Source organism: Crocuta crocuta, unplaced genomic scaffold (genome assembly GCF_008692635.1).
Source record: "Crocuta crocuta isolate KB4526 unplaced genomic scaffold, BGI_CrCroc_1.0 scaffold153, whole genome shotgun sequence".
NCBI classification, from domain to species: domain Eukaryota; kingdom Metazoa; phylum Chordata; class Mammalia; order Carnivora; family Hyaenidae; genus Crocuta; species Crocuta crocuta.
The window spans coordinates 607,335-631,024 of record NW_027529525.1 but is presented as its reverse complement, the minus strand read 5'-3'; the positions used below and the strand labels follow the sequence as shown (position 1 = coordinate 631,024).

The 23,690-nt window shown below is 36.3% G+C and overlaps 1 protein-coding gene and 1 long non-coding RNA gene across 2 annotated transcripts in view; one reads left to right on the top strand and one right to left on the bottom strand.

Moving 5' to 3' along the window:
- Positions 1-7,533, top strand: part of LOC144229047 (uncharacterized) — a 48,202-nt gene extending 40,669 nt beyond the window's left edge. The window contains exons 6-7 of the long non-coding RNA XR_013334340.1: positions 2,318-2,379; positions 7,326-7,533. This is a non-coding gene — a long non-coding RNA (uncharacterized LOC144229047). The remainder of the gene's footprint in view (positions 1-2,317; positions 2,380-7,325) is intronic.
- Positions 1-23,690, bottom strand: part of KCNH7 (potassium voltage-gated channel subfamily H member 7) — a 479,156-nt gene that overhangs the window by 190,683 nt on the left and 264,783 nt on the right. The gene's annotated exons all lie outside the window — the stretch shown is intronic.

The window sequence follows — 23,690 nt, the reverse complement described above, 5'->3', positions numbered from 1 at the left end:
CTGCTCTGCTTTTCTTTCCTGGAAAACCTTGGGAAGGACCCTTGTGGTAAATTTAAAGAGACATTTATACAGCCTATCTCCCTTATTATATGTTACAGAATATTTTATGAGTGACCTTGACCACTAATTCTTTGTAACATTAAGGATGAGAAGGATTATTGGTTTAGGATTAAGGAAGTACAACATAACATTTTTGCATCTCAAAAATTACAACATTGTTCTATTTCTGAGGTTCATTTAAGGGCAGATGCCCATTCTGTTCATTTTTAGCTCCCTTAGATCAATATATCTTCTTCTGCATCAAACTTTTTGTCCCACATTTCATAAGCTTAGAAAATACATAATAGCTCTCTACAGTTTCTCCAAACCCCACTTGGTTAAAATAAGTTTAGCATTAAGTTAGACATGTGATTCAGAGCTTTTTTATTTCTGAAGGCTAATTCAGCTCAGCGATGGATTAGTGATGGCATATCCCCTTAACCTCCAAAGTAATTTGTTTTTATGTTCTCAGCCTGGAATCATGCCCCCACTATTAATATTTCATACCAATAAGTAAGGGCTTCAATATGCCCATCTGCTAGGCTGGCATAATGCCTGTTACCCATATCTAAATATCACCCCTAGGAATGAGTAATGATTTTCAGCCTCCTTCAGTTGCCATGGTAATTTTTTCCTACACAGTGCTTAGACTGGAGTAACATGTTTCTTTACTGATCAGCACTTGTTTAAGTAACATGTACAAATAAATTATTTTGTTTGAAAAAAACTGACTAACCCTAGGAAATGTTTCCATTTACATAAGTTAGACAACATAGGCTATTTTAGAGAGAGAAAGAGAGAGTGTGTGAGCAGGGGAGGGGCAGAGGTAGAGGGGGTGAGAGAATCTTAAGGAGGCTCCATATCCAGTGTGGAGTCCGATGTGGGGCTGGATCTCGCTATCATGAGATCATGACCTGAGCCAAGATCAAGAGCCAGACGCTTAACCAATTGAGCCACTCAGGTGCCCCAACATAGGTTATTTAAATAGATGATCATTATTTAGTATACCCCCCACTAGAATATAATATGTTTTATGTATAAATATTGGGAAAAATAGCATATGAAACTATTTTGATAAGAATTACCAAAAGATGACAAGTTTCACAGAATGGTAAAATAAGATGGAAAGGAAAAAGTCAATGTTATGTTGTTGTATGGGGTCTCAACATGTCCCATTAGGGAGTAACTTGTTGAATGGTAGTTTCATTATCCTGACTTAAAGGCGCACTAAGACCCAGCAAATTGGAAATCAGTGCTTGGTTTCCCAGGGCCATTACAAGGGATGTGAAATTGTCTTTATTACATTTCATCATCTGTAGAAGTTTCTTGTTATCTTTTAAGTTTGGGAGCAGGAGAATGGTTTGAAATGTCCTGACATCTCAGATTCAAATATTAGCTTCTTTAGTCTGAGGTGTGTGATCCTGGCCAAATTACTTAGCCCTCTGTGCCTTCACATCCTCATTTATAAAGCATGAGATAATAAAAGGTTTGTGGGGATAAATAAAATAATGGCTATAAAAGTGTTGGGTATTAAATACTTTAAAACATTAGTGTACCATTTATTTCTTTAAGATACTTAGAAGTCACTTTCACTTTTCTGGGAAACATGCCCTGCCATGTTACTGCTTAGAGTGTAGAAAATCTTTGAAAGAACTCAGACAGGGTGCTGCCCCTGAGCAGTCTACCAGAACCAAATCTTTCCTCTTTGAAACAAGTACCTTTCACTTGTTGTTTACTGCTTTCCTTTTACATCATATTTCATTGAATTCACCAGCTTCATAGCTAGGATACTTACCTGTGTTTAATGTCTTCTCTAAATCTATTTTTTTATATAAAGCATGGCTACTTTGTTCTAGTCAAATTTTATTTAGGGAGATCATAGTATTTGGGGACTTGTAGGTGTTCAATAAAGCCTTTATCATCATTTTCAGTTCATTTATTTGTAACAAGATTAGAATGAGGCTTCCTCACAAACTCAGTTCCACATGGCCTACCCTGTTGACACAAACTAGCAGCCTAAATTGACTAGTTGGCTTAAAAATATGAACATTAAGTTCAAGGAAAGAAAAATAATTTGCCACCTTATGTAAACAATATTAATTCATTATTCATTTAACTCGACATTTATTAAGTATTTAATAAAGACCAGATACTTCACTTGACTGTAAAGACAAATAAGACACAGTAATTGTGAGGTTTTCATTCTGGTGAGCAAAGGCGAGGGTGAGGGAGATATCAAATCTGTATACACTAAAGTGTAATATTTTTGCTTCAGCAGCTATAAGATAATTATGTACTGAACACAAGGATACCCAAAGGAAAGTGAAACAATTCTACCAGGTAGGTATCAGAAAAGTCCTATAAGATGAGCAGGATTTGATCAGCTAGATGGGGATGCAAGGGTCTAGTTATCCAAAAGCTATGGTTTATTGATGACATGTCAATGGTGTAATTTTTAACTGAACAAATGCAGAATCATTATTATACTTGTAAATGGCATGAACCCAAAACCAAGAAAACAAGATAACTGGCCATTCCTTAGGAAGAAAATAATAATTATAAAATATCACTTTAGCTCTGGCTATCATAACTCCAAAATAACTCTTTACACACTGCAGTCAAAATAATCTTTTTCTAATGAAAATTAAAAGTTACAAAGAGTAGTCGATTTACAAAGGGTTCAGTCCTCCTTTCTTCTTTCTGTCCTTTCTGAATAATTCAGTGTGAAAACCATTAGGTGAGGCTAAGCAAGGTAGGTATCCATATAAAACTGGAGGTTGGCGCTGAGTAAAGGTGAGAATTGTAGGTGTTACTACTATGAAACATGCTATCTTTCTGTACCCTCTATGAAGGTAAGTCTTTTTCAGGCTTCCTCCCTAACCTTCCCACCGCAGCTAATAATAAAAATGGCTTAAGTGATGGGGCGCCTGGGTGGTTCAGCTGGGTAAGTGTCCGACTTCGGCTCAGGTCATGATCTCACAGTTGGTGGGTTCAAGCCCCGCGTCAGCTCTGTGCTGACAGCTAGCTCAGAGCTTGGAGCTTGCTTGGGATTCTGTATCTCTCTCTCTCTCTGACCCAACCCTGCTCATGATGGCTCTCTCTCTCAGAAATAAATTTTTAAAAAACATTTAAAAAAATGGCTTAAGTATCCACATGATTATGATAAAAATACATACATTTACTGTTAATTTTTATTATCTATTTATCTATCATCTGTGTTCCTATCATCTATCATCATCATCTATTTGCTTATAAGAGAAGGGCTTAAAGTATATTCATTTCTATTTCATTTTGAATTTTATCTATTCTTTTTTACCACCATCCATGATCTATTTGCTTGTTTGCTCAATCCCAGTAAACATGTATGGTGGTATCATAATTGTTAACCTGTACTTCCATAGGAAACAACTTTTAAAACTATACTATAGTGCTTATGTATCATTCCTTTAATCCTTATTCTTATAGTTTCTACTAATTTCTTAAGTTACTTAGGTAAATCCCCTCCATTCCCTTCAATGAAGTTATATCATACATCTATAATACAAATTCCTTTTATTTTTTAATGCCTATGAAACTTTTTTTTTTCAGATTCCGCATGTAAGAGAGATGATCACACAGTATTTGACTTTTTCTGTTTGACTTATTTTACTTAGCATAATACCCTTGAGGTCCATCCATGTTGGCATAAATGGAAAGATTTCTTTCTTTTTTTATGGCGGAACACTATTTTATTATACACACACATACGCAGCCNACATACGCAGCCCCTCCCCCCCCAATTTCTTTCTTCATTCATTCATCTATGGACACTTAGCTTTTTTCCATATTCCATATTGCAAATAACACTGCTCAACATGAAGTGCATAGATCTATTAAAGTTAGTGTTTTCCTTTTCTTTGAATAAATACAGTGAAGTGGAATTACTGGGTTCTATGATGGTTTTATTTTTAATATTTTGAGGAATTTCCCTGCTATTTTCCATAGTGGCTGCACCAATTAATAGTCTCACCAATAGTGCATGCCTTTTCTCTACATCCCATCAGTATTTATTTCTTATCTTTTTAATAACAGCCATTCTGACAGGTGTAAGTGATATCTCATTGCAGTACTGATTTATATCTCCCTGATGATTAATGATGTTGAGCATCTTTTCATGTACCTCTTAGTCATATGTAGGCCTTATTTGGAAAAATGTCTACTTAGATCTTCTGCTTATTTTAATTTGATTATTTGTTTCTTATTGAGTTGTAGAAGTTTTTTTTAAATATTTCAGATATTAGCCCCTTATCAGATAGATAATTTGCAATTATTTTTTCCCATTCAAAGACTGACTTTTCATTTTGTTGATGGTTTCCTTTGCTGGACAGAAGCTTTTTATTAGGATGCAATCCCACTTATTTATTTTTACTTGTGTTGCTTTTGCTTTTGGAGTCAGATTTAAAACTTGTCATCAGGATCTATGCTAAGGAGTCTACTGCCTATTTTCTTCTAGGAGCTTTATGGTGTCAGGTCTTACATCTAAGTCTTTAATCCAGTTTGAGTTAATTTTTGTGTATGGTATAAGATAGTAGTTGAGTTTCATTCTTCGGCATGTGGCTCTCTAGTTTTCCCAACACCGTTTAGTGAAGAGACTGTCTTTCCCCCATTGTATGACCTTGGCTCCTTTGTTGTAAATTAATTGACTGTGTATGCACAGGGTTTATTTCTGAGCTCTCTATTCTGTTCCATTAATCTATGTGTCTGTTTTTATTCCATTATCATCCTGTTTTAATTACTATAGTTTTGTGATATTGTTTGACATCAGAGACCATGATGCCTTTTTGCTCTTCCTTCTCAAGATGGCTTTGTCTATTCAGGGTATTTTGTGATTCCAAACAGATTTTAGTTTTATTTATTCTATGTCTTTGAAAAATGCTATTGAAATCCTGATAAAGATTCCATTGAATCTGTAAACTGCTTTGAATAGTATGGATGTTTTAACAATACTGAAACTTCCAAAGCGTGAGCATGGATTATCTTTCCAGTTGTTTGTGTCTTCTTCGGTTTCTTTCATCAATGTCTTATAGTTTGTTTGGACTTTATTATGTTGAGGTACATACCATCTATACCGACTTTGTTGAAAGTTTTTATTATAAATGGGTACTGGATTTTGTTAAGTGCTTTTTCTGCATCTATTGAGATGATCATATGATTTTCACTCTTCATTTTGTTAATGTAGTATATCACATTGATTAACTTGTGGACAGTAATTCTCTCATTACTAAAATAAATCCCACTTAATCATGGTATGGGTTACTTTTAATGTGTTGCTGAACTCTGTTTGCTAATATTTTTCTAAGAGTTATTGCACCTATACTCATTGGGGATTATACTTTTATTTTTTTGTGGTACCTTGTCTCATTTTGGTGTCAGGATAGTGCTGGTCTCATGAACTCTTCCATTTTTTTGGAAGAGTTTGAAGAATGGTGCTAGTTCTCCTTTGAACGTTTGGTAGACTTCACCAGTGAAACCATCTGGTCCTGGATTTTGTCGTTGCTGTTGTTATTATTGGGAGGTTTTCGATTACTGATTCATCTTCTTACTAGTAATTATTCTGTTCAAATTTTCTATTTCTAGCTGATTAAGTCTTGGAATATTGGATGTTTTCAGGAATTTGCCCATTTCTTTTAGGTTGTCCAATTCATTAGTGTATAATTGTTCATAATAGTCTCTTTGATTCTTTGTATTCCTTCAATAATAGTTGTAACATCTGATCTTTCTGATTTCGTTTATTTGAGCCTTCTCTCTCTCTCTTTTTCTCTATTTTGGTGAGTTTAGCTAAAAGTTTGTCAATTTTGTTTATCTGTTCAAAGAACTAGCCTTTCCTTTCATCGATATTCTCTATTGTCCTTTTAGTCTCTATTTCATTTATTTCTGCTCTAACCTTTATTATTTCGTTCCTTCTAACTTTGAGCTTTATTTGCTCTTCTTCTTCTAGTTCCTTGAGGTGCTTATAAAGTTGGGTTGTTTATTTGAGATTTTTCTTATTTCTTGAGGTCAGCATTTATTGCTATGAACTTCCTTCTCAGAACTGCTTTTGCTGCATCCCACAAATTTTGCTGTTAATATTTCCATTTTTGCTTGTCTCGGAGTATTTTTAAATTTTTCTTTTGATTTCTTCTTTGACCCATTTTTTTAGTAGCATGTTATTTATCCTCCGCATATTTGTCAATTTTCCAGTTTTCTTCATGTAATTATTTTCTAGCGTGGTGGTGAGAAAAAGTGCTTGATATTTCAATCCTCTTTAATTTATTAAAGACTGTTTTTATGACTTAGCGTATGACCTATCTTAGAAAATATTCTATATGCACTTGAGAGAAGTGTATTCTGTTGCTTTTGGGTGAATGTTCTGTATATATCTGTTAAACCCAAATGGCTTAATGTGTCATTTCAGGCTAATGTTTCCTCATTGATTTTCTGAATGGGTGATCTATCCATCGATGGGACTGTGATATTACAATCCTCTCATATTATTATATTCCTGTCTATCTCTCCCTTCAGGTCTATTAATATTTTATGTATTTATTTAGGTGCTTCTTTTTTAGGTGCATAAATATTTACAAATGATACATCCTTTTGTTGGTATGACCCCTTTATCAATATGTAACGTGCACTATCACCTCTTATTACCACCGTTGTTTTAAAATCTATTTTGTCTGATATTAGTATAACCAATCCAGTTTTCTTTGGTTTCCATTTGCATGGAATTTCTTTTTCCATCCCTCACTTTCAGACTATATGTGTCTTTACATCTAAAGTGACTCCTTTGTAGGCAGCATATAGATGGGTCTTGTTTTTTCTTTTTTTTTTAATCCATTTAGCCACTTTGTCATTTGATTGGAGATTTTAGCCCATTTACTTTTTAAGTAAATACTGATAGGTGTGTACTTATTGCTATTTTGTTAAATGTTTACTGACTTCATTTTTGCGGTTCCTGTCCATTTCTTCTTCTCTTGCTCTCTTGCTTTGTGGTTTAATGACTTTCTTTAGTGGCATACTTATATTCTTTTCTCTTTATCTTTTGTGTAGTTTCTATGGGTTTTTGCTTTATGGTTACCAAAAGGCTTACATATAACAACTTATATTTAAAAATTATCTATTGTAAACTGATAACAACTTAAGTTTGATTCCATTCTAAAGCTCAAAATTTTTATCCTCCCCATCTTATGTTTTTGATGTCATGTTTTATTTGTATGTTTCATAACTAATATTGTAATCATAGTTTGTTTACTACTTATGTCTTCTAGGTATTCTGCAGATCAAAGAATGAAGTCAGAGCTTGGGAGAGCAGAGATACAAAGAAAATCTAAAGATATATAAAAAATATGTAAAGGGGCGCCTGAGTGGCTTAGTCGGTTAAGTGTCCGACTTTCGCTTAGGTCATGATCTGGCGGTTCGTGGGTTCCAGCCCCGCGTTGGGCTCTGTGCTGACTGCCAGCTCAGAGCCTGGAGCCTGTTTCTGTCTGTGACTCCCTCTCTCTCTGACCCTCCCCTGCTCACGTTGTCTCACTCTTTCTCCTAGAAATAAATAAAAATTTTAAAAAAATATGTAAAAAAGAATTCTAGTGACAAAGTAGTGAAAGAAATGTAATTTTTAGGAATTTTAATGAAAATTATTGTAAATAGAATTAAATGTAAATAGAACTCAAATAGCATAGAATATGCTTATCTTTCATAAAAAATGCATCTTAAAATATCTTTATACTTTTTTCTCAGATACTGAATATACAATACAGCTATAATTTAAAAATAATCGGTAACTTCATGTTCCAAAAATACAAATATAGCCTAATAATTTTCAAAATAGATCTCAATACATCCTGAAACTAATCCCTTCAAGAAACATTGTGAAATGGTAGGGGAAAATTATAAATTAAGTATCTTAAATGGTATCACATGCACAAAGGTCAAAAGGCTATTGTGATGGAGGACAGAGAAATTCTGACATTAATACCGTGACTGGGTAGAGACCCTTATGAGTAGGAATAAAAGCTCATTCCTCTAATTATTGGGCCAATATCTGGTTCCCCAGTGCTTGAAAAATAGGAGCTAAGTAAACATTACCAGAAGAAATAATTACCAGAATGAATGAATGTTTCAATTTCATGAAAGCATTATTAATAATAGTTGAGTAGAGGTAAAAATCAGGTGTAGTTATCAGCTGAAGTAACTTAGAAAAAAGCCAGCTAGGGGCGCCTGGGTGGCTTAGTCGGTTAAGCCTCCGACTTTCGCTTAGGTCATGATCTCGGCGGTTCATGGGTTCGAGCCCCGCATCAGGCTCTGTGCTGACTGCCAGCTCAGAGCCTGGAGTCTGCTTCAGTCTGTGACTCCCTCTCTCTCTGACCCTCCCCTGCTCACGCTCTCTCTCTCTCTCTCTCTCTCTCTCTCCTAGAAATAAATAAAATATTTTAAAAAAAGAAAATAGCCAGCTATACAGTTACATTGCTCAAATTTACAAAAGTTTTACTTACTAACTATTGGTCACAGAATTGTTATAAAATGTTTCTTATTTTAAAATATCAGTAAATGAAATTATCCTCTTCAGTTCACTCAATAAATAAATATTTTTTACTTTTTATTTTTTGTTTGCACCGTATAAATCTAAATCAAGATTAGCAAAATTATTCTTGGTCCTACTTTGGCAGAATTATTCAACTTCTTACCATGCTCAGTAGGATCACTTGAATGTTTGATAGAAATATTTATATATATTTAATTGGCAGGCAGTTTTATGTTTCAACTTTTTAAGGAAAATGCAAAGAGATATCTGTATCATAGTTTAAAACATATGTAATTACATTGCTGTACATATCCCTGGGAACAAATGCCTGGGAAGATGGATTGTTATATAAATTATGGATATGTTATTTTAAAAGCAGAATACGCATACTTGTGAATCATAATTTTTCATTTACTCAAATTATCATCAGACCTCACTGTTAAGCGGGTAAAATGTTTTTAGGAAATTGAAATTATTCCTAAATATTGGTATTTAATTATCTTCAATCACATAATTTACTATCCATTGAACAAGTCTCAAAGACAGGTGCATTTTTTAATTTCTGTGGCATGAATATTTATGTTTTTTAGTGGATGTTACAAACCACATACACTAAAGATTAGTATGTGAATGTTTAATATAATACACATGTGGCTACTTGAGAGAGAATGGGCTATAGTTCCTACTTTTCATTAGTCATTCTTCAAGTTGACAGAAGAGCCTGTCCCAGCTCATTATTTCAAGGCTTTCATAGTCTTTTTTTTTTTTAACTTTAGTATAGTTGTATTTTGTTTTGTTTTGTTTTTTTCTTAAGTCTCAATTTCTCCTCTTTGTAAAACAAACATAGCGGAACAAAGCTCAATCACATATGTGTTAAGAGACTTGGCTTAATAGAATTGTATTATTCCTTTCTTATGGTCTCTTAATACAATTGTATAAATGCACTTGAAATGTAAGCTATTTACTTTACGGATTGCAATGACTTTCAGAAGCTACTAAGAGCAAAGTACTCTTTTGGTTTTTCATTTAAAAATTTATGTTCAGAATAGAAATGCCATGTGAACTGTCTAGAAGAAAAATCCCTGGATACGTTAGTTGTGCTTATCCCTTATTGCTTTGGGAGAAAAAAACTATGGAAAGCTAGAGCTGAACTGAACCTGTAAACTCATCCAACTCATCCGTCTAGGGTGTACATGACGAACACAAACCTGAGTCATGGCTAAGATATGGCAGCCTGGTCCTGCAGGCCCATGACCTGAAGTGTGCTTTTTGGAGACGAAGTCCCATGTTCTTGCCTCTATATAGTTTTATTAGACTAGGTTTACAAAAGTAAAACATTAACTATTGTTTCTTCTCTTGATCAAAATTTTTTCCACATAGAAAGCTAAATGTTCAGTAGACAAGAATGGTAAATAATATATGAGCTCTCCTTAGCATATATCAAACACGAATAGAAGTGTTAGGCATTTGAGGCTTTCACTTCCTTGATTTTTCAATTATTGGCAAAATTTACTGTTCATATCAGGCACCGCCTCTGCACAGCCCAACCCCCTCCTTTATAGCTAAGTCACTTGGCAGGCAGGCTTAGTCCAGGATCCAGAGCTGGGAATCTGACTGTGCGTGGGAGGGTTGAGAGCATGTAAAGCCTTCTATTTGGGGACAGAGGATCAAATCACACCTGCTGCTAGTTTGCTACTGACCTTGAAGATCAGTAGAATAACTGGCTTTCTGCCTTATTCCTTAAACCTGGCTCCCTTCCATATTTACTCTACCCTTGCTTTCTTGTCTGAATCCCAGCCTTTGTAACTTGCTTCAGTCTATACTCAGCTAGGATAGTCTCCCATGGGGAAAATCTGCCTCTGTCTATCGTCTGGATCCCTGCTCTTTACAGACAGATTTGCGTGGGACTGACTGCCCACCTGCCTGCCTGGAATTCCTGACACTGTCCTGTGCTGACTTTGGAGTGACTCTCTTAACTTTTATTGGATCTCCAGTGATGTTCTGGCCAGCCAGCTCTTGTCTACAACCATCCTTCCGGCATGTTAAAGACTATTTGGGGCCAGACTTTTTCCTAGAACTAGCAGCTACAGCTGGCACCCAAAAAGCTGACTTTCTCAGGAAATAGATAAAATTTCCCAGGTTCTAGTCACTAGTATCTGGCATTTTCTTTTGCATGTAACTACACTGACCACATCCCAATGACATTTTCACATACTTTCTTTTGTCTTTTTTAAACAACAGCATTTATTTGTGAAATAATTAGGAATACAATATTTTACTTTGGAACTACAGATAATGTTTATGTGACTTGAACCCTGAGAAATAATACTAAACAAAATGAGTACATATGCACATGCACACACACATACACACACACACACTTTAAACAAACCAAAATACTGCTTTAGTTAAGAAAGTCTAAACTTAGCTCACAGAGATATTTTAGTATACAATTTCTTAGTTAGCCATAGATCTGTAAAATGAATTTAAACCAAATAACTATGTTTGTGATGCTTGAACCATTATCAACCATCTTTCATATGGCTGACTCGCAAGAAATGGGGTTTTGCCATGCATAAACAACTTTGTGAACCACATAATTTGGATTTCATTTTAAAATTGAACCCATAAGTTTTGAAGGAGGTGTGAATTTGGCAAAACTGCATTTTTCTAATAGCAACATCTATTTCTCCTTCTTTCTTTCTTTCTTTCTTTCTTTCTTTCTTTCCTTCTTTCTTTCTTTCTTTCTTTTCTTTCTTGCATAAAGAGAGATCATGGCTGCATACCAAGTAACTGTTTTTCCCCCTTTAATTGATGTGAAGAATTTAAATTTTCCCATGGAATTCTCCCTGTGACTTTATTAACAGTTAGTTTGTTGAACTTTTTTTTTCTCTAGTACTATTTGAGGTTAAGGATTAAGAGTTCTTGAGGCAAATGACAAGAAAACTTGCTGCTCCATTAACTTTGCAACTTTACTTGAGTTATATAACCACACTGGCTTTCATTTTCTCTTTCTGTGAAATTGCGGGCTTGGGAACAGTGAGAAAGAAAGAGATGAAATGTCTTCCAATTCTAACTTACCAAGTTTTAGGGAGTCAGGGAACTACACAAAAAGGTGCCTATTTTTTTCATGGAATCTGTTTCTTAGATCAGCAAACAGCCACTCCTTCGGTTTATCTTTACCTACTATTCAATTTCTGTCTTCATGTTCCCTCACTTAAGGTCACATAAAATTATATTAATACCTTTAATTCAAAAGGTAAAGAAAAGAGCAAGGACAGTCACTATATTAAGAAAACTGAAGATGTTTCAAAGTTTGCTACTCTGGAAACTTCTCTGGAAGCTTGCCTCAAATGACAAAAAGAATGGTGGATCTTGGGTCAAAAGTCTTGAGCTTAGGGTTTTGGACCCAGCTTCCCCATTCATACAAGTTTTTCTGAAATTTTAGCCAATGTACTTAACCTAATTTCAGTTATTTCTGAAAAAAAAAAAGTAGGAGAATATAACCTGTTCATTTCCTCACAGAGTTATGTTAGCTTAGATGAGAAAGAGTTGTAGGGAAACTATTTTATAAACTGCAAAAGACTATATCAACATAATATACTTCATTTTCTCTCCACTCAGTGAAATAACCTTATCCTTATTAATGTGGCACAATTTTATCTAAAAGACTTGTCTTCTATAATTTTCTGTAAGTTCCCCATTCAACCAATGAAGAAGAAAAAAGACTTTATGTTCATGTTACCAATGGCAGGTTCCTTCTGCGTAGGCGTTGCTATTTCCATTTTGCAATTGATGAGACAGAGCCTAACCATATTGTCACTTGCCCACGGTCATAGGGCTCCTAAGTGGTTGAGTTATGACTCCAAATGTGCCTAATCTATGATTTTTCTGCTAGGATGCCACGCTCTCTGGAATGGCATATTGAGACAAGGAATAAACGAGTCCCTGTGCTGCAGTACGTACCTAAGGTCAATGTGCCTGCAGGGATTCCACGAAAGGTGTTCTGATAGCATCTCTAAAGCATGCCACTCGTTGGATTGTCTTGTCCCCAGTCTTTTTCATTAATTTATTTACTGCTGACTTAGATTATCCACAAACACTTAAGTGGACTCAAGATTGAGAGCAGACCAGAACAAAAAGCAGAAACATTTTAAAAGAGTGGGTTAGATTTTCACAAAATTATCAAGAAGGGGAACATGATTTTTACTCTCTTACCCAGGGCCTACTCTGCACCCCTTCTCCCTTTAGCCCTTTCTTTCTTTTGAGAACTGATTCCCATAAGGCATCTGTTTTTAATTATTGATGTCTTAGTGGGAAGAAATTCAGTTGTTAAGCAACCCTGTCCTGGGAATATTCATTATCTATAATTTGGACTGCAATAATTTGTCTCTGGATAGAAGAATTTCACCAAGTCAAAGAACTGAGAGAGAGCTTTCAAGCAATGTGTACGTGTGTGTGTGTGTGTGTGCACACGTGCACACCTGTGTGTGATGTTTGGGAAACAGCAGCCTTTTTGACAATAGCTGGGCAGTTGCAAAGAGAAAAAATGGGCATAACATGCATTAAACAATAAGGTTTTTTTTAGCAAATGATTATCTATTGCGCCAGACATTTAACATGAGTTATTTTAAGGTATTTAAATCTTTATATTTACTTTATATTCAAAGCTTTCAAGTGTGTTTCCACATTTATAAGTTTTCGTAAGGCTCCTATAAAGTAGGTATTGTTATCTCCAATTCACAGAGGATAAGGACACGTCTAATATATGACAAACCAGTTAGTGACACAACCAATTCTTCTGATCCCCAGATTTGGGTTCTTGCCAGTATCTGAAAGTCAATTCAGTAACCAAGTATGGCCGACAAGGTAGGCCACTGCACCCAGGACCTCAGGAAGTCAGGGCTGAAGCTTAGTTAAATGACAATGAAAGAAGAAACTGAAGTTTTTGCCTACTTCAGGGGTTTGTTCTGGACCGACTCTGAAGGTAGCACCTGTGGAAATCATGCTATTTAGTTTCTGGCATAGGAACTGTGGGTTGGAACAGATGCATTTACAGGTGGAGAAGAGAAGAGTGATTCCAGGGTGTGAACGTGGGACCTACTTCCTTTGATAAGCATTCTTGCTCTCATTGGAAAAACAAATAGACTTCCTATGAGTATGATCTCACAGGAAGATCAAATTATGATTTTCAGTTCCACGAAGTTATTATTTTCAAATTACTGAATTATTATTATAACCAGATTATTATTTTCAGTTCTACTAAAATCAAACATGAAGTCCTCATTCATGTTTATGAGATTTTTATGTGTGACAAGATAATGAATTTTATGTTATGTCTTGTTGTTTACTGAAATACCTATCTTTAGACTGATTGGGTAATAGAGTAATTCTATTTATTAGTGAAATCTAGCCATAATATGGAGAAAAATGTATGTCAGATTTTTCTTGGGGTCATTTATGAGGCTTATGAGGACTGTGTGAATCCTAAAGGACCATATAAATTATTGAAGCAGAGAGCCAGCCCAGGCATTTCTTATTTGTGCTGACTGAGAGGGAACAGGGCCAGAAGGGAAACTTCACTGCTTCCTAACATGAAGCTCGCCACTCTAATGATAGAGACTCACACTCAACTGGTCACCTGGCTCCTTTGTGGGCTTGTGCCAGTCTTTACCTCCTCCTGGGAAATACCCCCTCCTCTCTATTTCCCAGGAGGGGGTAAAGATGCCTTTCCACTTCGGAAGTGCAGGTTCATTCATTTCCTTCCTGTAGAGGGAGATGCAGTATTTCTTGGCCGATGGAGGCGTGGGAAAGAAATCAGTGAGGTCACATTTCCAAGACAGTGGTGTCCTTCCTTTCTTCTGCTGTGTCAACATGAAAGTTCTGTTTGTCTCTGCTTCAGTGAGCAGCGTGCAGATGCTTTAATCTTCTCAGTGTCTGGCATTACCAGTTGCAGCATAGAAACCTGTAGGGCTTCTGGTGCTTGGTGCAGTGAAACAGCTGGGGAGTAAGTTCAGGAATGTTGGCAAATGAACCATCCCTGCTCAGATCACTCGGCACATAGTGGGTATATATGAGATCTATGTAAGCTTTCCCCAAAGTCCATATACCTTATAACGGGAACAGAGGTTGTTGTTTAATGAGGAGCCCTAGCCAAGACAGATACAGACTAGATAGACAATTTAATCATAGATAAAAAACACTTTTTTCTCCAGAAAAGTTAACAAGGGGAACTGTAAAAAGGAAAGAGTTACAGAGATAATGACTTATTATTTGTGAAATATTCTGATAATATTTTAAAGTAATTCTTTATGAAAAATTAATTCTTTATGAAACATTCTAATATTTTAAAGTAATATTTTTAAATAATATTTTTGAAGTCATTCTTTATGAAAAAGTTAAAGATGCTTTCTGTGAATGAAAAAATATATATAACAACCTCATGAAAAGCTGCTGTAATGTCACATAGTAGTTCCCTACCTTCATTCAAAGCAGGCTTGACTATAGTTCAGGTCACACGTACCCCAGGCTATTCTCTTAAAAGTATTCAGGTAATGCAACTCTGTGACCTTTCCTGGTTTGTGTTATAGGCATCATAGCTCAAAGCCAGGAAAGTCTTTCTAAGTTATAACTGAACTCTTGTCCTTTGGCAGTGCTAACTTGTTTACATTACTTATGGTTCACTGTCAATGTCCATCACTTAGAAATGGTATAAATTGGTTTTCAGACACACAAACAGGCACGCGCATGCACATGCGCGTACGTACACACACACACACACACACACACACACACACACACACACACACTAAGGGCCTACAAGGATTAAGACTCAGTTTCCATTCTTCAGGAAGACATATTTCATAAGAGTGATTTTTTTTAAATAAAAAAGTGTATAAATAAATCCAAACCCTGGATGGAGCTACCACCCTAAAGAAGTAAAACTTGGATTCATTGTGAGAGTCTAAGCAGGAAAGCCTTCAAAGAGGAGGGGGTTCAGTACCAATGTATCCCCATCCAGTCCTGCCATTCTAGGCCAATCCATTGCATTCAAGTCTATTTAATTCACTCAAGTTTTATTTATGCAACTCAACTTAGTGCTTTTTAAGTACAAGAACTGTCATATGTTGCTGTAGAAAGGAGATCCTCTCCATGAATATCATGTGTCCGGGAAGAGCAATGAATGATTTGGATGAGAGAAAGAGGTGCTGCTAGAGAAACTCTTTTAAAAGAGTGGCACCAGAATGCGAGAGGAATGCTTGGTTAGGGGTAGAAAGCAGAGAACATAGCCTCAAGCCGAATACCACTGTGGGTGCTGAGGAGCAGGTAGGGAGACCCCTAAGGTTCTTATATAGATGTCAGGATGTTAAGAGGCCTGGGTGATATTCTTATAGAGAAACGAGAAGGTGAGACTAACAGAGATTTTTGGAAAATGGTGGAATTTATTTTTTATTGGCTGTGTACGATGAGAGTCATGGAATGTTTATGGATACTGCTTTATTGCAATGAAAATTGGGGGGAAATTGTAAAGAATTTGAAGTGAACATAATGGATAATGGTGGCAGGCTTCAGACAAGGGAGATTTTGTACGCTACTGGATATGTTTCTAATTTACAAGCAGAAGAACTTCCATTTTGATTTCAAGTGATAGGGCTCTTTATCTATGACAGATTCAAGTCAATAGACAAAATGAACCCAAACATTAAAACCTATTTTTTTTTTTAAAATTCCAATCCAAGCATGGTCTACTGCATAACTTGCTTTGCTAATTGCTTTTTTGTACCCATAAGTACAGACGAGACTTTAATAAATCACACAACAATGGACGGCTATTTTCAGAAAGGCATGAATGACTTGAACAATACAACAATCACTACTATCACAGCCTAGCAAAAATAGAATCATTGTTTTATTGTATCCTTTACCAAGGTATTTGGGGCACCTTCTTTTGGAGGTGAGTGCTTACTCTCTGCCTTATTATAAGAAGAGGCATTGCAGGTCATATCCCTTGCTTGCCCTTTCTAACCGTGGAAAATTACTTTTTGTTTTATGGCAACTCTTTATGGTTTTTTCTAGAGTATATTTGAATGTAGGTTTTTTTTTCTCAAGATGCACTTAATTTTGCTATTGGTATCTTGTTAGGTCAGAGACTGATTGAAAATTTATATTTATTTTGAGTAATATTTGTAAATATTGGGGAAAATAGAATACCAAATGCCAGGAGTAATGTCGTGTACCTTAATTGCCTAGAATTTGGTTTGATTTACAATTAAGATAACAGCAAGTATAATCCAGAGAGATGCTTCAAATGTTTTTACTACAAAGGGGCCCATTTGACCTGAGAAATGGAAAGCAGTGATGAGACACTCTAGGTGAAAAGGTGATCTTCTGAGTCGGGCTCTCTCTTGCTCCTCTTCATGCTTCTCATTTGGAGATGACAAGCACAGTGTCTGACTGAAGGTCTCGGGAGGTCTCCACGTACAACCCAGCTTGCAAAGCAAAATAGGCTGGATAAACCGAAAGGCTATTTAAATGAGGCTGGACAGGCATGACTGCACAATCATGCCCTTTGCAGTTAGAGATTTATGAGTAAGGTGCTTCTGAAAGGTCAAGATAATCTCTGCCTGGAGAGGAAGTAAGACTCCATTTGGCTTCACAAATAGCTGCCCACGTGGTTTGGTTTGAGAGGATGTTAGGCTGACATTTGCTGCCCCAAACAACCTGCCATTCTTTTTTAAGACTGAGAAAGGTCTTCCGGAGTCCCTTATTAAAATAATGAACCTGAGAAGCATTACCTCAAATTCTTCTATACAGTATGCCACTTTAGCATTTAACTCTTTAGTAAAGATTAGCAGGGATAAGACATAAAATAATCACTTTAAGGGGCGCCTGGGTGGCTTAGTCGGTTAACCGTCCGACTTTCGCTTGGGTCATGATCTCGCGGTTCATGGGTTCCAGCCCCGCGTCGGGCTCTGTGCTGACTGCCAGCTCAGAGCCTGGAGCCTATTTCAGAGTCTGTATCTCCTTCTCTCTCTGACCCTCCCCTGCTCACGCTGTCTCTCTCTCTCTCCTAGAAATAAAAAAAATTAAAAAAATTAAAAAAATGATCACTTTAAGACTGGCAGGAAGCCTTCTTAAAGAAACTCTCCTATTTCAATTTGATTGAGGCTTTCTGTCCTTTTGCTGGTGGGACAAGGCCATGGAGACACAGCACCCTGCATTCTAATTTTCAGTGACTCAGNGGAGTGGGGAAGAGGCAGAGAGAGAGTGAGAGAGAGAGAATCCCAAGCAGGCTCCACACTTGGTGTGGAGCTAGACATGGGGTTCAATCCCGCCACCCCAGAAGCATGACGTCAGCCGAAATCAAAAGTCGGACTCTCAATGGACTGAGCCACTCAGCTGCTCTTTAGCGACTCGGCTTTGAAGCCAGGCCCTGCCAAAGGGAGTCTGGTTGAGTCACATTCTTTGTCCCCAGGTCCCATAGCTGCCTCGGCTCTCTTGAGACCATCCATGTGCATGCTTTGGTGGAAGATACTATTAACTTCCTGCTTAGATTTGGTGTCCAACATTCCAAATGATAACAGAACTGTTATACTGGACTCAAAGTGAAGGGCCTGACTCAAACACTACGTAGCCGGGTGATCATGCTTGACCTCACATGGGAGACTTCTCCAAACTTCGTTTTATTCCTCAGAGCCAAGAGACCGAATGGCATTGTTCTATGATCATTGCCTTGTATAATAATAGATGACGCCTTTACGGAGAAAGTAACACCAACAATAACTCAATGCGAGTGTGCTATCATTCCTTGCTCATAAATCTTCCCACACCGAGGAACATTTTAAATGTTACATTTTAGTTGCTTAAGAGTGAGATATTTATTATCTATTTTTGGCCTGGACAATAGGGACAAATTCTGCAGTAAATGCTAAATCTCAAAATTGCATCCCTGATTATATTTTTGAAGTTTTAAAGCAACCTACCCATTTATATAAGTCTGACTGACTAATCGCTATAAATTGTTTATAATTAGTTACTATATATTTAGAGAAATTTTCATTTCACAGAATCCACAGATGCTTCAGGTAGATGACCAGATGGTTAGTAGCAAAGATAGGTTGGATATTTGAGTGATGCAAAGAGAAGATAGATTTCTTATAGTAAAGAGGCTGGTATTTCATCATGCTTTCTGTGAAGGAAGAAATTTTGATCTACTTTCATAGTATGTTACAAGTAGTAAAAACTGTTTTCCCTGATGCATAGCAAAATATCGCAGTCATACTTTAAGACATAGCTACACTTTCCCCAGAGTAATTTTGCTAGTGTATAAAGCTTAAGCAGGTTAAAAGTCTCTCTAAACTATCATCTTGTTATACTTGTTCTAGTTACTAAGTACAATGTTAAATGATATTTTTCAAATATGATTAATATACGTATTTTTAAACAAGCAAAGAAAAAAAGTCTTGTAAATCTCCTAGCAGACCTAAACTAATTTTATTATAACAGTGTGGAAAATACATAAAAACATAAAATTTAAAATTAATTTCAAATGTCCACAATTCTTAACACATTTACAACTAAAATGCATTTGCCCTGTAACAATAATAAAACAACACAAACTGCACAAAAAATACCAGTAATTTAATATGATGACTGGTGTTGCTGTGCTGGAATGAATGCCAGCAATAAGAATAGGACAGTAATGCCTCAATAAAGCTGTCATTAAAAATAAAGAATAGCATAGTGGCCATCTGATACAGATTCCATTGTGGTATCATACCCGTATGGTTCTGCAATCTGTCCTTTGAAACCAACAGGGCAAGAACTATTTCAGAATTCAAAACCGTTCAGAGTTTAGAAAGGGATAGTACCCAATACACAAGCATATTAATATCTTTGCCTCATAATTTATAAATACACACATATTCACAGTAAAAGATATAAAAACTATAAACAGCCTCATGTCCATACAGGTCAAGTTTGCTACCAAATGAGTCAATAGCATTTGCATTGCTTTTTTTTAATTTTAGAACTTACTGCATTCAGAATTTTAGATCCAAGTGGATAGGCCTCTACTACAGTATGCTGTGCAATGATTTATTTCACATTCTGTAAAACCTTTCACACAGCACAATGTAAAATCTTCTAGTTTTCATGGGAAATATCATGTACGCACTAAGTTCATCTCCATTGGTTTCTTATTAGCAATTTCAGAATGGTTAAACTAATTCTAGAGCATTTGCTAAGCTCCCAGATTATGCCCTTGGACTTTCAAGAGCCTCAGACCCTAGTTTGAGATATGAGCCAAGATATAACATCTTTGAAAGCCAGATACCACCTTTTTAGCTTTTGAAATGCCTAGAGGAGCTAGTTACAAAGCAGTCAGAGTTGATCTTGTGTTCTAAATCCTGGAACTACTGAAGGTGGGAGTGAAAGTATTTGAGAAACTACCATGTGCTAGAACCTATCCTTTGGTCTTCACGCACCTTGCCTCATGAAAAACCTATATAGCTCAGAAATCTAGACCTTAAGATCACATGGTGTTATATCAGAGCCTCTGCATTTTTCAGTGCTTATGAACTGACAAATAGATATTATTGCAATATTAAGCTTTTGTCGACCAATTTTGTTTTCAATTTGCTCCCAATAGAAAGAAAGAAGAAACAAGTTGAGAACAAAGCCAATGGCCCCAATTATGTCCCATTTTAATTTTCTGTTTAGCGCTGAGCAACTCTCTTTCTCTAATTCATCACCTGTTGCTTGATCTGTTCAACAAGGCCTCTAGTGATCTCATTGAACACTGTAGGGTTTACTGAGAATACGAATGTCTGTGAAAGTGCTTTGTAGAAAGAGATGTGCTGGGAGTTTCATCATTATATCTCATAGTCTCAGTTCTGCCCCCTGGTTAGTAAATTTCTGTGCATAAAGCATCAGTTGAGTAATTGTCCCTGCTTAATAAAATATAGTAAAAAGAAACATATACAGCCTTTAAAAATGTAATCTATATGGGACGTCTGGGTGGCTCAGTCAGTTGCACATCTGACTTCAGCTCAGGTCATGATCTCATAGTTCCTGAGTTTGAGCCCCGCATTGGGCTCTGTGCTGACAGCTCAGAGCCTGGAGCCTGCTTCAGGTTCTGTGTCTCCCTCTCACTATGGCCTCTTCCCCACTCATGCTCTGTCTCACTCTTTCTCTCTCAAAAATAAATAAATATTAAAAGAACTTAAAAAAATAGGGGTGCCTGGGTGGCTCAGTCATTTAAGTGCCCAACTTCAGCTCAGGTCATGATCTCACAGCTTGTGGGTTCGAGCCCCATGTCAGGCTCGGTGCTGACAGCTCAGAGCCTGGAGCCTGCTTTGGATTCTCCGTCTCCCTCTCTCTCTCTGTCCCTCCCCCACTCTCTCTCTCTCAAAAATAAACATTAAAAATTAAAAAACAAGAAGTTAAAAAATAAAAACTAATATATCTAAAACTCTACTTTTTCCAAACTTGGATTCATCTAATATGTATAAATTTTTATTCTAATAATTCTTAGATTTTGGAATAAAATTAATTTTAAATTGATCTTTTGATAATGAGTAAAAAAGCATTTCTTTTTTATTATTTAATTTATTGTTTTTAAATTTACATCCAGGTTAGCATATAAGGCAACAATGATTTCAGGAGTAGATTCCTTAATGCCCCTTATGCATTTAGCCCATCCCTCTCCCCCAACTCCTCCAGTAACCCTCTGTTTGTTCTCCATATTTAAGAGTATCTTATGTNATAAATACATAGTAGTGCAATTGCTGGATTATAGGCTAGTTCTATTTTTAACTTTTTGGGAAACCTCTATACTGTTTTCCAGAGTGGCTGCACCAGCTTGCATTTCCACCAGCAGTGAAAAAGAGATCCTCTTTCTTCTCAGCATCCTTGCCAACATTTTTTGTTGCCTGACTTGTTAATGTTAGCCATTCTGATGGGTGTGAGGTGGTATCTCATTGTGGTTTTGATGTAAAACAATCAATGTGACTCATCACATCAATAAAAGAAAGGATAAGGACCACATGATCCTCTCAATAGATGCAAAGAAAGCATTTTACAGAATGCAGCATCCTTTCTTGATAAAAACCCTTAAGGAAGTAGGGATAAAAGGATCATACTTCGAGATCATAAAAGCCATATGTGAAAGACCCAACACTAATATCATCTTCAATGGGGAAGAACTGAGGACTTTCCCTCTAAGGTCAGGAATACTCCTGGATAGGAAGAACAAATAGTGTTAAAATGTCAATACTAACCAAAGCAATCTCCATATTCAATGCAATCTCTATCAGAATAAATCAGCATTCTCCACAGAGCTAGAACAAATAGTCCTAAAATTTGTATGGAACTGGAAAAGTTCCCAAATAGCCAAGCAATCTTGAAAAAGAAAACCAAAGCAGGAGGCATCACAATCCTGGACTTCAAGATGTATTATAAAACTATAATCATCAAGATAGTATGGTACTGACACAAGACAGACTCTTAGATCAATGGAACAAAATGAAGAACCCAGAAATGGACCAACTCACTTTTGACAAAACAGGAAAGAATATCCAGTGGAATAATGACAGCTTCTTCAGCAAGTGGTGCTGGGAAAACTGGACGGTGACATGAATCTGGATCACATTTCAGAAAAATGAACCTGTATCACTTTCTTACACTATACACAAAACTAAACTCAAAATAAAAGACCTAGATGTAAGACAGGAAGCCATCAAAATCCTTGAGGAGAAAGCAAGCAAGAATTTCTTTGACCTTGGCCGCAGCAACTTCCTACTTAGCACGTCTCCAGAGGCAAGGGGGAAAAAAAGCAAAAATGAACTATTGGGACCTCATCAAAATAAAAAGCTTCTGCACAGAGAAGGAAACAATCAGCAAAACTAAAAGGCAACTGACGTAATGGGAGAAGATACTTCCAAATGACATATCAGACAAAGGGTTAGTGTCCAAATTCTATAAAGAACTTATCAAATTCAACACCCAAAAAACAAATAATCCAGTGAAGAAATGGGCTAAAGACATGAACAGACAGTTCTCCAAAGAAGACATCTAGATGGCCAACAGACACATGAAATGATGCTCAACATCACTCATCATCAGGGAAATACAAATCAAAGCATTTCTAAAATATCTTCTAATATATAACTGAATAATAGTCTCTAATATAAATGGACATAACTATATAAATGATGAAATGAAAAAGACAGAACTTGATGAAAGATCAAATAATGAACAATTTTCTGTGTCATATCTCACTGACCCAAACTTAAAGTAAGATTTTCAGAAATGCTATTAGATTAGTATTAAGCAAATTATAATTGTGTTTGAATTGTTTATGTCGACAAGTCTTACTTATACTTCTTTAAATGAAAGGAACTGTATGTATTTTGGCAAAATGTAACAAATGTGTGAATTCGTAAAGTCTCAGAACTCTATTCCAGAGTCACGGAATAGTTTAAAAAGTTGGTCAGAAATGAAAATAGATTTTTTTACACAATAAAAACTTTTATTTTCAAATTAAATTTTCAATTTTCAGGATTTTCTTCCTGTCTTCATGATTGGATTATTATAATTTCATCCAAGTATTATTCATCTTTTAATTTGATGATTGTGGTAGATTGAAAAATATGGCTTTAAATTCCTCCTGTCCTTATTTGTGTGCCCATTTGCAAGGTGCCCATCAAGGGGTGCAGGGTCTTTCTTTCTTCACCCCTCAAACCTAGCCTGACCTTGCGACTTGCCTTCAAAACAAAGGCTTTCTAGCTCCTGTTTTTCCTTTTGGGATCTTTGAGAGCACCAGGCCCTGAAGGAGCTTAGCAGTAAGGACCGCAGGAAGACAAGGTCCAGCCAGCCCAGCTGAGGCTTCAGGCCTGTTAGGCCTCAGACTGGGAGCCACCTGAGATGTTCTCCTCTGTCAGCTGATCTGATGACTGTAACTCTGTGAGGGATGCCTGGTGAGTCCAGGGCCCAAATTCCAGAATTATGAGAGAATAAATGGGTTTTCCTTTAAGCCACTAAATTTAATGTATTTTGAAATTCCTAAATATCTAATGATGTAAATAACTGATGTAATGATAATGGCTTTTTT